The following is a 13,972-nucleotide window of genomic DNA, read 5'->3' on the forward strand; positions in this document are numbered from 1 at the left end:
TGGAACTATTGCATTCGAGGCACAGCCCATAATCTGATGAGGTCCTACTTGACAAATAGGAAGCAGTTTGCGTCTATTAGCACTACAGAGGGAACATACAAATCAAACACCACTGACATAAACTTTGGTATCCCACAGGGGTCAATATTAGGACCACTTCTTTTTATTATCTGTGTAAATGATATTCAGTCTGTAACAAACCATGCAACAGCTATCTTATATGCAGATGATACCACGTTAATATGCAGCAATCCAAGCTATTCACAGCTCGAAGTGGAAACCAATACTGCAGCAGGCTTAATTCTGCAGTATTTTAACGAAAACAAACTAAAATTAAACACAAATAAATCTTTCTATATTGAATTTGATCTTGGGAGGCAAAAAACTCATGAAAACTAAATCTTAATGAGTGACGAATACATTAAAAAACAATACTCGACCAAATTTCTTGGTCTGACACTAGATGCAGAGTTAAACTGGTCTGATCATGTGAATGATATTTGCAAAAAGCTATGTACTACCATATATGTCCTAAGAAAACTGACACCTTTTTGCAACATCGCCACTCTGAGGCAAATATATTTTGCACTATTTGAATCCCATCTAAGTTATGGGATAGAGGTATGGGGATCCAGCAGTAAAGGTAATATGAAAAGTGTACTTACCTTACAAAAGAAGGCACTTACAATTATGGGAAAGAAATGTGCCAGGGAGTCCTGCAGAAATTTGTTTAAAGAATTTAAAATACTGACTGTTCATAACCTGTATGTGCTGAAGATAATCATTATGGCAGTAAACAGTAACAAAACACTTAATAAAGAAATACACGATCACAACACTAGAGGTAGAGAGATACCCCACATCATCTCTCATAGAACAACACTTTATGAGAAAAGCCCTCACTATGCAGGCATAAAACTACCGAATTGCTTCCATTCTAATATCTCCAAATTGCCCATTACAAAACTAAAAATGAAATTAAAATTATGGCTCCTAAACAATCCTGTATATTCAATAGATGAGTTTCTAGATTTAGTACACTCGTATGATGGAAGACCATCTATCTAAAAATATATGTAATCTCAGGTCTTAGACTGTGTCACAAACTGTAAATATTTGAATGTCAGATATGAATACTGTGTTACAAACTGTAGATTCCTTAATCTAAGTTTGGCAATAACAATTTTTTTTATGTATAGTCCATATATGTAACTCTGTTCTCTCAACTAAATTTAGAAAAAGTTGTGTAGGTAAAAGTGCCAGCCAATAATATGTAACCCTAGTAAGTAAGGCTCTGACTTATCCAGAAGACTGGAACAAAAAAAAACCTTTTTTTGTAATCAGTTGATGTTGGATCAAAATAAAAAAATAAAAAGATTATAATTTTCTGTCGCCTGGTTTGATTAACATAGAACTGGTACAATGTGGTTTGTTACTAGAAGGCTAAAGTAGCTGTTAGTTTGAATCTAAGTTCGTCTTCGCCAGCGTTGGAGGGACACATGCCCCGCGCGCCGTTTTTGCGGACGATCCGCTGTTCTAGGCGTCCGAACTGTAAGGGCGCCGGCACTAACGTCACGGGCAGCAACGAATGCGCGAGGGCCGCACCTGTTAGCTTGGTCACACACGGAGCTCTACCTCCTGTCGTCGGAGGCAGATAGTGTCGTTGGATCTCGGGATACAAAAGTGACGGCAGACGCTCTCGACTTCGCAGTCGAAGCCAGTGCATCAAGTTCGTGACCATGGTCCACGAGTGACCCGCCGCCATTACGGACACACGTGCATGCTTGTTATGCTGGTAGCGGCCATTGATGGCGCGACACAATACAGCACGGCCAGTAATCGGTAGTAATTCTCACGCGACGCGATGACGTGTACGCCAAACGGTTCGTGCGGGAATCATCTTTCCGTAAAAACAGTCTCAGCCGCCCCCGGCTGAGCTGGTCTCGTCAGTTCTTATGACTTTTGGTGTTTCAGCTACCTCTCAGCGCGCGGTCTCTCTTAATGCAGGGGTGGACCAATCAATAAAAAATCCTGCAGCAACCCGGCTCTTGCCAGTTTCTTAACTTTGTTGGCGAGCAGTAACCTTTACTCACGTTTAACAGGCTACCGTTCATTTGAAATGTTGTCCTGACTCGATATGCAGCATCATACCAGAACTGTCTTTCTGTTTTCTTGGGCTGCGGATTCCCCCTGTTGTCTTTTTCTTTATCGATTAATCACTGTAACCGAGCTAGACGGGACAGAGCCTGATGTCATCAGAAGAATATCAGGTGAGATTTAACATCGCCAGTTATTAGGGAACAAGAAAAACGGACAGTCAGATTAATCATTCTTCATTCAGCTTCGTAAACCCCCCTTTAAAAAAAAAAAAAAAAAAAAAAAAAAAAAAGGAAGACACACCATAAAGGAATTATCTGAATGTGACGGATATCAGTAAATGTGATGTACATGTTCAGACAAACAGGTGATTACAGTTACAGAAAAATTTGATGATTTTTTCAAGAGAAAGGGATTCACACATTGATCAAGTCAATAACGCATTCGTCCACCTCTGGCCATTATACAAGTAGTTATTCGGCTTAGCATTGACTGACAGAGCTGTTGCAAGTCCTCCTGGGGCGCATCGTGCCAAATTCTTTCCAATTGGCGAGATACATCATCAATATCATGAGATGTTTGCAGGTCCCTGCCCATAATGCTCTGAACGTTCTCAACTGTGGAGGGATCTGGCGATCTTGCTGGTCAGTATATGGTTCGGCCATGCCTGAAGACAAGTAGCAGAAACTCTCGCTGCATGCGGATGGGCATTACTTTGCTGAAATGTAAGCCAGGATGCCTTGACATGAAGGGCAGGAAACAGGCATGTAAAACAGCGTCATGTGCCTCTATACTGTAAGGGTGCCATGGATGACAACCAAAGGGGTCCTGCTATGAAATGAAATGTCACCCCAAACCATCAGTCTTGGCTGTCAGGCTGTACGGCGGGCGACAATCACGTTGCTAACCCACCACTGTCCAGGACATCTCCAGACGTATCTTGCTGGTCATGAGGGTTCAGTTTGAGCAGTGATGGTCTGGGATGCCTTCGTACAGGATCCCTTTGGTTGTCATCCGCAGCACCATTATAGCACAGCGGTTAGTCGACGATATTCTACACCCTGTTTTGTGCCCTTCACGGAAATCCATCCTGGGCTTACATTTCGGCTTGCCAAATCCTACCTCGGTCAGCAAGGTCGCCGGATCTCTCTCCAATAGAGAACGCTTGGAGCATTATGGGTGGAGATCTCCAACCAGCTGGGTATTTTGACGATCTAATGCACCAATTGGACAGAATTTGGCCGAATAACTGCTTGCATAAGAACCAGGGGAGGACCAACACATTATGGACCTCCTCAGTTTGTGAAGGTTTTTTGCCGGCCGCTGTGGCCGAGCGGTTCTAGGCACTTCAGTCCGGAACCGCGCTGCTGCAGCGGTCGCAGGTTCGAATCCTCCCTCGGGCACGGATGTGTGTGATGTCCTTAGGTTAGTTAGGTTTAAGTAGTTCTAAGTCTAGGGGACTGATAACCTCAGATGTTAAGTTCAAAATGGTTCAAATGGCTGTGAGCACTATGGGACTCAACTTCTGAGGTCATCAGTCCCCTAGAACTTAGAACTAGTTAAACGTAAGGACATCACACACATCCATGCCCGAGCCAGGATTCGAACCTGCGACCGTAGCAGTCTCGCAGTTCCAGACTGCAGAACCTAGAACCGCACGGCTACTTCGGCCGGCAGATGTTAAGTCCCATAGTGCTTAGAGCCATTTGAACCATTTTTGTGAAGGTTTTTCGCTTGAATAAATTATTCAGTTTTTCTGAATTGTAGTCTTTTGTCTGTCTGTACATGTACACAGTGGCGGATACAGGAATACCTCAAGGAGTGAGCTACCTTTACTTTCATGGTAATAAAAAAAACAATCAAGTCACATGCAAAGTTCAAGAAAGTTTTATCTAAACCGATTATACACATATGCAAGACAATGCAATCTCTGATATAAAAAAGTTACAATTGTGGTTCTCTTCCTTAAATGATGAATTCTATGCGCCTATTCTTCCTGCCAAAATGGTGTGTGCCAGACAGAAAAGTATAAAATACGATGCGTGGACACGCATGCTACATAGGAAAGTACAACTTCTCGATAACTCGATTCAGTCGAGTCGACTGACGAAAGAAATGAACGAATAGCGTACGGGCTGACTGCCGGGAGCGGCGCGGGTGGCAATGCCGTCGGCCCCGCAACGGTGGGGGGGGGGGGGGGGGGGGGGGGCACCCCCATATGTATGCGCCACTGCATGTGCATCACATCTGCTGATTTCCATGCCATTCGGATAATTCATTTGTGATGCGTCCTTTTTTTTTGTCTTAGAGTGTACTTTCATCTGTGTCAGTTTATGCTTCTAATTATTTTTCACCCTGTATACCAATTTCGCATTTGGGCATTTCTGGCACCTGTTCCAGCTTGGCTCGCCAAGCGACCACTCGTGTCGTTGGAGCCTTAAACCAGCTCAGATGGAGAGGCAAGTAGTCAGTAGTGATTGGAAAAATGCCTTGGAGTTTGCCAACTCTCCTGTTGCATACTTCATTTACAGAGAAGTCTGATCCAACGGCTACCATGTGATAGCGTCTGGTGGGTTGTGGCCAGATCTGGTGCCGTTTCACGAGCAGGATTGTACACGCTAAACGGTAGATGCGAATATGTTTGAGGCACTTTGTTGCACTGACAGTGAAACAGACTTGCATGTCCTGCCTGAGCATCAGGCTCTCTCTTCTGTGAAGACCTGGGCACCAACAAAGGAAAGTAAGGGGCTGTTAGTTGTAGGCAGTTTGAACACTAGACACACTATATCCGCTTTTAGGGAAAAAGTGTCACGAGAGGGATACAAATGAAATTTGCAATCTGTGTGTATCCCAGGAGCAGTTGTGTGCGAGGTGAAAGAGGTCGCGCCGGGGGCACCTGGTTGCACAGTTAGTAGCTAACTGCAGACTTTCGCTCGTGTCGGGAGCGACAATGTCAGTTGCCTGGTGTCTGAGAACATTCTCCACTCTTTCTCTAGATTTGTGGATGAAGCGAAAACAGACAACCTCACTGGTGAGATCTCAACGTAGCTGTCGATTTGCAGCCTCGTTCCGAGGAGCAGTTGGGGTGCTCTGATCTGTAGCTGAGTGGAAGGTCTCAATTAAAGACTTTGTCCATCATGTGGCGTATTAGGCTGTAGACTCTTCGACCTGGGAACTACTTAAACCACCTTAGAGACGTTTAGATTCACTAGATTACAACAAACACGATCTTTTCATCTTAAAAGATGAACTGAGAACATGCAATTCAAGCCTGACAAACGCAGAATACCTGTGGCTTAAGACAAAGACATCACAATCAAGCTATAGGTAAATACATACCAAGCAAAGTAATAACATGTGGCAAAATCTACCTCGGTTTATTGGTACCACTCGGAGAATGTCGCTACAAAAGAGAATATAGGGGAAACAACTCATTTGCAAATCGTGCATCCATAAGAAGTAAAACTTACAGCAGTGTTCACAACCAGATCCTGGAGAAAGAGCTATCAGAAAATCTTAGGAAGTAGGCATACTGGTCAGTGAACGAATCCAAACCTTAAGTCAATCTCTCGTGGATAAGCCTGGTGTTGAGACTGAACACAGCAGACGGAAAAGAGAATCATTTAATTCCACATTTAATCATTCGAATGGGAACCACTGGATGAAAGATGGCTTTCTAGCGGAACCCAACTCGGTAAATTTAGAGAATCGGTATTCGTGAATGACAGTGCGACCATCCTACTGCCATCTCTGTGTATCTGACGCAGGGATAGCGAGAACACGACAGGAGAGGTTAGGGGACGTACAGAGGCGGACAGGCAGTGCTTTTTCTCTGGCTCAAGCTGAAGATGGAACGGGACAGGAAATCGGTAATATTCGTACCAAGCATCGCCCGCCATGCACTGTAGAGTGACCCGCAGAATATGAGTGTAGATGTAGATGTACAGGGTGGTCACAACGTCGCTGTACACGCGAACTGAATGCGTGTAACAGTGTAAGACAGTAAGATACTTCAGATTTGAACCTCCCATCCTGATAAATGACATGGCAACAGAGTACCTAACGCGAAATGCAACGTGATTGCCATGATGGGCCACGCGACTGCCCAGAGAGGAGAATACAGTCTGTGCGTTGATCACTTCATCGTTCGCCTTTTCGTGTTTGGTGAACAACAGTGGAAGATACCGGCGACTTCATTTGGGCGAGCACATGGTGACAAGTGTGTGGACCCCTGAATGGAAGCTCAACAACGAAAATATGACACAGGCTTCGTGAACAGTTCGGAAGGGAGCCTCCAAGTCGTCAGACGTGGGAGGAGGACGAAATGCTTTTTGCCTGGGAAGTATGTTAGATACCTCCCAATCTGATCGGCCATCAAACTGAAGAGAAACACGTGTTGAATGAAGCTAGTCCGGCAGTGATGCGCTCACCCCACATATCGACCAGAAGTCGTGCTGCTGAACTTGGAATTAAAACTAGCATATTGCAACTCCACAGGAAAATGGACTTAGACCTGTTAAAGTGGACGAGTAGGACGACATGGAGCGACATGGAGTCTAGGCCTAAAATAGATAAACGGCCATGAACTTTGTATTACATTTTACAGAAATAAATTTGACCCACGGGAGATTGACACATAGGCGTCGAAACAAGTGTGGGTGAAAAAAAAAAAGTGCTTTGCATAAGTTGGGATTGAAACAACTCAAATAAATGTAATAAAAGTTACAAGGACATAACCGTACGTGTAAAGGGACTTTCTGGTCACCCTGTAGAAGCAGCGGTGCAGTCTGTACTTGTACAGAAGTGCGGGCTACTGAAGGGAGCGTTATACTACCCTGAGACGGATCAAAAGTTTGGCAGACTGTTAGCCATTCACATATTTGTGATCCCCTGATGCTTCAAGCTTTGGGCTGTTAGAAGAGATTTTCTTAACAAGATTTCATGTGCTGAAGCTATTCACGTTAGCATTAAGTCTGAAAAATCCTGAAGCATCGGGACATGTCGTGGATACGAGACCCTGTAGATACCGAGTGATTATAGTGCAAGTGCAGGTACTCACAGAACTCCAATGTGCGCTGTAATCATCATATGGTAGGGAAACTTGGTAGATATTTCAATGCATTAATATGGAACCGAGCTACACTGCAAAAAATTTAATTCCAATTTTGGCCACCAGGTGCAGATCTGGCGCTATGAATGCGAGGAAACTGTACAGAAGTGTTTCAATGTGTAATGCATTAGGACTGGGACATGGGCAGAGAAGATCAGACGAGTGAGAAAGGCATAATTTTGATCCAATTATTGACTGCCATTTAGACAGTATGTTCAATACGACCACCAGAGATGTCGACGAGATGCTGTACAGCGCCAGATTTACACCTGGTGACCAAAACTGGAACTAATTTTTCCAGTGTAAAAGTGTTCCTCATTAACACATTAGAATATCCACAAAGTTTCGCTGTTGTACAATAATTACAGCCTGCAATGGACCTCTGTGAGTAGCTGCACTTTAATAATTGCCCCCCCGGCGCAGCAGCTATCTCTGCCACACACGGTGATGAGCCGAAACATTATGGCCACTGTCCACCATGAGGATTACTGCCCTGTGGTGACATTACGGCCACGTGATGCGTCGAGAAAAATATACAGGGGTATACGTAAAGTCCGGGAACACGTTCAGTTATTTATTGCACGAGAACCAAACATTGAACAGATATCATACATATGTCATTTTGAGGAGAAACCCTGAAAGTTGTTTTTTTTTTCCTGTGTACCGCCACAGCGTAGTTTGGTAATTTGCCGATAGCGCTAGTAGCAAACATGGCTGTGTTACAGAAGGGGACAGCTGTTTCATGAAATGACCTCCCCCCAATCACCTGATCTCACTCCGTGTGACTTCTTTCTGTGATGACACATTAAAGATCTGGTGTATGTACCGCCTCGACTATGTGATGAAGCAGAGCTCTGGGAGAGAATACGGGAAGCGACTGCCACAGTCGACGATGCCATGCTGGGAGGGTATGGCAAGAATTAGATTACCTTACTGACATCTGCCAGGTCACTCATGATTCGCATATCGAATGTTTGTATAAAAAAATAAAATAAAATAAAAAATAAAAAAAATTTCAGAGTTTCTCTTCAAAATGCAATATGTATGACATCTGTACAATGTTTAGTTCTTGTGCAATAAATAATTGAAAGTGTTCCCGGACTTTGTGTACACCCTGTATAAATGGAGCAGAGACAAATGGGGAATCATTCTAGCGACTATATGGGTCACTGATGGAGAAATCCACTGACATGAGAGACGTTCGCATAAGCCAGATTGTAGTGGCCCGGCACCTTGGAACGAACGTCTCGGAAACGGCAAAGATGGCTGGCTGTTCGCATGCTGCTGTCCTGAGCATACGTGGAAGGTGATTGGAGGACAGTGTAACTACGAGTAGGCAACAAGGCACTGGACGTCCACGCCGCATCATAGGAAGCAGATGGCAGAGGTCTGCCTACTCTGTAAAGCACACGTGGCAATCTGTGGCAGATCTGACGACAGAGCACAGTGCTGACCCAGGTATGTGTTCTTTAGTACACCACTCAGCACAGACTGCTGAATGTTGGGCTTCACAGCAGATGACCCCTGCGTGTACCCATGCCGACCCTACGAGGTCATCATTTACGATTGCAGTGGGCACGGGATCATATGGATTCGACCGTGTATCAATGGCAACCAAGTTTCATCTCACTTCATGTGGATGGTCATGGCTCTCACGCCATGCTCCGTAGTTATATGAAGCATGTAAAATCAGGCGAATGGCCGCTAGATACATGTCCCACGCGACGGACAATGGTCGGGGGGGGGGGGGGAGGGGGGGAGGCGGATATTCACCTGGGCTTCTGTGAGAAATGAAGTAGAAAAGGCACCACGAAAGCTGCAGATTACGTATATATTGTTGTGGACCACTTGCATCTGTTCAGGCTCGATGTCATCCCCAATGGTGTTGGTATCTTCCAGCAGCTATGGCAGCTGTCCGTCTCACAAGACCAGAATCGTGTTACCGAGATTTGAGGATTGTGACAGCGAATTCACGTTTATGTCTTTTCAATCAGTTGTACCTGATCTGAACTCGATAGAACACATCTGGGAAGCTGTTGCGCTCCAGCTCTGTGCCCACGTACCGCCGGTCCGTAATTTCCGGGACCTGGGTGACCTGTGCATAGGCGTCTGGTGCCACATAGCTCCGGAAATCCACCGAGGACTTGCCGAATCTGAGATCCTGTTAAGCTGGTTGCCGTAACATTTTGTCCCGTTAGTGCATGCTTTTCTTACGTGATAAAGAAAATCTACTTTTATAGGCACTCACGCCATGCTCCGTCGTTACATGAAGCACGTAAGATCGAACATATTTCATTTTGACTGTACTTTACACTACATAAAGACATGATCAGCTGCGACCATTGTGAATGGAACTATAAGGTAACTTCTAGTGTATCATTAGCCGCTTAGTATAACGACAATGCGCCACACAGTTCAAGGGTCACTTTTTTGAAATCCCTGCAATACTCTCCCACTGCGATGCAGAAGTTTGAAATTTGGCTCAAAGGTGTCTACGAACTTCCTCCTTAAGTTTTTGTATGTCCATCTTTGTGATTGGGGGTGTGAGGGACACCAGCCTTTCACTTATGTAATAAAATGGAACTCCTGCTGCCATCCTTATGACGTTATTTATTGTATGGTACCAGGTTCGGTGCTTCAGTGCACCATCTTCAGGCCTTAGCTGACGCTGAGGGGGTTAACACCATCCATATACACGATTCATTGGTGGCCAACATCTGTAACTGGTTTTCGCAGATTACTTACAATAGCGATGTTGTCTAACAACTCTGTAATCGTGCAAAATGGTGGCGCCGTGTGATGTCACCCCAGGGTTTGCCGACGGTTCAGACAGTAAGGTATGGATGCATGCGAAAAAAGCCTAGAACTCCCAATTTCTTGTAAGGTGTAGAGTGGGTTAATGATGTCACATGAACACCAAATTTCACCACAATTCTGCACAACACCCATGTGATCGTGCTATACGATGGAAAGGTCGTCACCCCCCACCCCTCCTATCCATATTTCCCACAGTTTTCAGTGGTATTTGCAACAGAACGACATTCTTGACGACCTTTGACACAGTTGACACATCCCTGACGATTTAACCATTCTCCAAAGACGATGGGTCTGCAGCCCCGTTGAACGAGTCATGACCCCTTTGGGGTGTAGCACGACCGCAATTTTTGCCCTAGCATTCAGGATGAAAATACTAGGAACCATTCAAAATCATTCGACGAAATTTGAACGTGACCTGAAGCAGGAAATAGTGTTTATGCTTTCTCAGTCCGTCTTTTGCCCTCCTGCAGTGCGATCAAAAAGGGTGGGAGTGGTAACATTGACACGTGCGTCAATAAAATGGTGGAGGAGCCCCGTAAGACACCTCAGTTCGGCAACACCTTCAGTTTGCAACCGCACACCTTTGTTGAGCGCTTTAAAAATGTACCTGTACAGAAACCTTGACACACATTCCGCTGAGTGTCGTTCCGCCGCTGCCCTAGCACCTACGGACAGGCAACCCATTAGACACCTCTTCGATTCCGCATGCCTGCAGGCAGGCGCTAGACCAGAAACGGAGCGCCGCTCAACTGAATGTGTGTCTAAATCTCTGTACAGATAAAATTTTAATAATTTTAATGTCCACAACAAAGGTACATGGGTGGTACCGAGGGTGTTGCCGAACTTGGGGGGGGGGGGGGAGGGGGGTCTTACATTTACATCCATACTCCGCAAGCCACCTGACGGTGTGTGGCGGAGGGTACTTTGAGTACCTCTATCGGTTCTCCCTTCTATTCCAGTCTCGTATTGTTCGTGGAAAGAAAGATTGTCGTATGCTTCTGTGTGGGCTCTAATCTCTCTGATTTTATCCTCATGGTCTCTTCGCGAGATATACGTAGGAGGGAGCAATATACTGCTTGACTCCTCGGTGAAGGTATGTTCTCGAAACTTCAACAAAAGCCCGTACCGAGCTACTCAGCGTCTCTCCTGCAGAGTCTTCCACTGGAGTTTATCTGCTCTCCGTTGGATCTTCTCTATCTCTTCTGTCAACCCTATCTGGAACGGATCCCACACTGGTGAGCAATATTCAGGCAGTGGGCGAACAAGTGTACTGTAACCTACTTCCTTTGTTTTCGGATTGCATTTCCTTAGGATTCTTTCAATGAATCTCAGTCTGGCATCCGCTTTACCGACGATCAACTTTATATGATCATTCCATTTTAAATCACTCCTAATGCCTACTCCCAGATAATTTATGGAATTAACTGCTTCCAGTTACTGACCTGCTGTTTGTAGCTAAACGATAAAGGATCTTTCTTTCTATGTATTCGCAGCACATTACACTTGTCTACACTGAGATTCAATTGCCATTCCCTGCACCATGCGTCAATTTGTTGCAGATCCTCCTGCACTTTCAGTACAATTTTCCATTGTTACAACCTCTCGATGTACCACAGCATCATCCGCAAAAAGCCTCAGTGAACTTCCGATGTTATCCAAAAGGTCATTTATGTATATCGTGAATAGCAAGGGTCCCACGACACTCCCCTGCAGCACACCCGAAATCACTCTTACTTCGGAAAACTTCTCTCCATTGAGAATGACATGCTGCGTTCTGCTTCGAGGGGTACTTCGCCATTGTTTTCACGCACGTGTCAATGTTGCACACCCTCAGCCTCCGTTGTTTATGCCACAGGAGCGCGCGAAGCAGGAGGACTGGAAAAGCATACATACCCTTTGCTGCTTCGGACCTCATTCAAATTTCGTGGATTGGTTTTAAACGGGTACTAGTGGTCGCACAGTGTGTATCAGAACAAAAATTGCTGTCGCGCAACACTCCAAAGGGATCACATCAAGTTCAAAGGGGTTGAAGCCCCACGACGTCGTTAGAGAAGGACTGAATCGTCTAAGGGAGGGGGGCGCTGTCAGCAGTATCAAACGTCGTCAGAGTGTCGTCCCTTTGCTCATCGCCCTGAGGCCTTTTCGTGACGATTATGAGCGGTGGTGTGTCTGAAGTGTCTTCCTCGGCAGCCAGTAAGAAAACGGGGCGATTTCAATGCTGGATGTCGCGGTTCTGACCCCACCACAGAGGTGTCAAAATAAGGGGTGGAATGTGGGTAAGAGGTGCTGTGACGACCTTACCATCGTGTGATACATCCACGGTGGCGCTGGGCAGAACTGTGGTGAAATTTGGTGCCACTGTGACATTATTAAACCACCGTATACTTCACACGAAGTTCTGACCTGTGGTCTTTTTTTTCGCTTGTGTCAACACCTAGCTGTTTGTAGCGTCGCCGAGCCAGAGGGTGACTTCGCAGGGCATCACGCTTTTGCATCGCCATAGAGCAAGGTTGTAGGCAATGGGAGACAATTACGGGACATAAAAAACAACCCTTTAAATGTGCCGTGTAGTGAAATTGAGGCAGCAGCCTTACCGCAGTGGATACATTGGTTCCCGTCAGATCACCGAAGTTAAGCACTGTCGGGCGTGGCTGGCACTCGGATGGGTGACCATCCGGGCTGCCATGCGCTGTTGCCATTTTTCGGGGTGCACTCAGCCTCGTGATGCCAATTGAGGAGCTACTCGACCGAATAGTAGCGGCTGCGGTCAAAGAAAACCATCATAACGACCGGGAGAGCGGTGTGCTGGCCACACGCCCCTCCTATCCGCATCCTCATCTAAGGATGACAAGGCGGTCGGTTGGTCCCGATGGGACACTTGTGGCCAGAAGACGGAGTGCTGCTGCTGCTGTAGTGTATTTGAAATGTGTGTACGTACACATGTTTGAGTGAACAGCTTTTGTGGAAACGAACAAACAGCGGAAAGACTTGATGCAGCGGCGGAGCCTGGCATGAGATACACCTGGTGATGTTTATACATCAACAGCACATTTCTCGCAAAATTTTGTGGTAAGTTTCGACCCTAATGTTAATAACCTTCACTTGATTGTACTCCGTCTTTTCAAGAGCTTTTAAATGCATTTAACAAAAGTACATCATTCCATTAAGAAACTATACTTGTTTTAACATCCCGGTTGACACAGGAGTCATGTAGATTGAACATGTAAGAGAATTAAGTGCCCCTCTGCATACTGTCGTAAGCCGGAAACCTCGATCTGATAACTTGAACAGCTCGGGAAATAAAAGGGCTGCAAGGTTACACTGCCTGAGAAAAATAGAGATGCGCCTAGAAGACTCGGTCTGACAATAGTGTAACGTGGTACACTTACACACACTCAACGTATAAATAAATGATTAGAGCTGCTGTAATTCCAAGGCCAGTCATCAATGCTGGAAATGCCCGTAACAGAAAACTGTGCTACCGAAGCCATTAAAACTGCACTATGGAGCAATGGTAGGATGTCATTTGGTCGGATGAGTCTTGTTTCATTCTATTTCCAACTTCTGGCAGAGTTTACGCCCAGGAGTGAAAAATAACGGGGGTTTGATGATGATTTGGGCAGCCATATCGTGCTATTCGATGGGCCACATGGTTTCTCTGGAAGGTAGCATCACTGCCGAGGATTCTGTAACCAGTTTGGCTGAGCACGTCCCTCACGCGGTACAATGTTTGTTCTCCAATGCTAACGCTATAATCCAGGACTACAAGGCCCCTTTTCACACGGCTCGCATCGTCCAGAACTGGTTTTGTGAGCACCAGGATGAACTATCGCATCTCCCCTGGTCACCCCAGCCTCGCGATATAATTCAGCATTTGTTCCTTACGTTGGGGAGAAGGGTGCGTGATCCTCAATCATCGTTACCAGGAGTTGCCAGTATTTTGTAGAA

General features: G+C 45.6%; 1 protein-coding gene and 1 pseudogene across 2 annotated transcripts in view; one reads left to right on the top strand and one right to left on the bottom strand.

Annotated features, from left to right (window-relative positions):
* The window catches only part of LOC124777089 (protein tweety), a 183,357-nt gene that overhangs the window by 42,055 nt on the left and 127,330 nt on the right, over positions 1–13,972 (bottom strand). The window lies entirely within an intron of this gene.
* On the top strand, positions 12,605–12,722 carry LOC124778520 (annotated as a pseudogene).

This window comes from Schistocerca piceifrons, chromosome 2 (assembly GCF_021461385.2).
Source record: "Schistocerca piceifrons isolate TAMUIC-IGC-003096 chromosome 2, iqSchPice1.1, whole genome shotgun sequence".
Classification (NCBI taxonomy): domain Eukaryota; kingdom Metazoa; phylum Arthropoda; class Insecta; order Orthoptera; family Acrididae; genus Schistocerca; species Schistocerca piceifrons.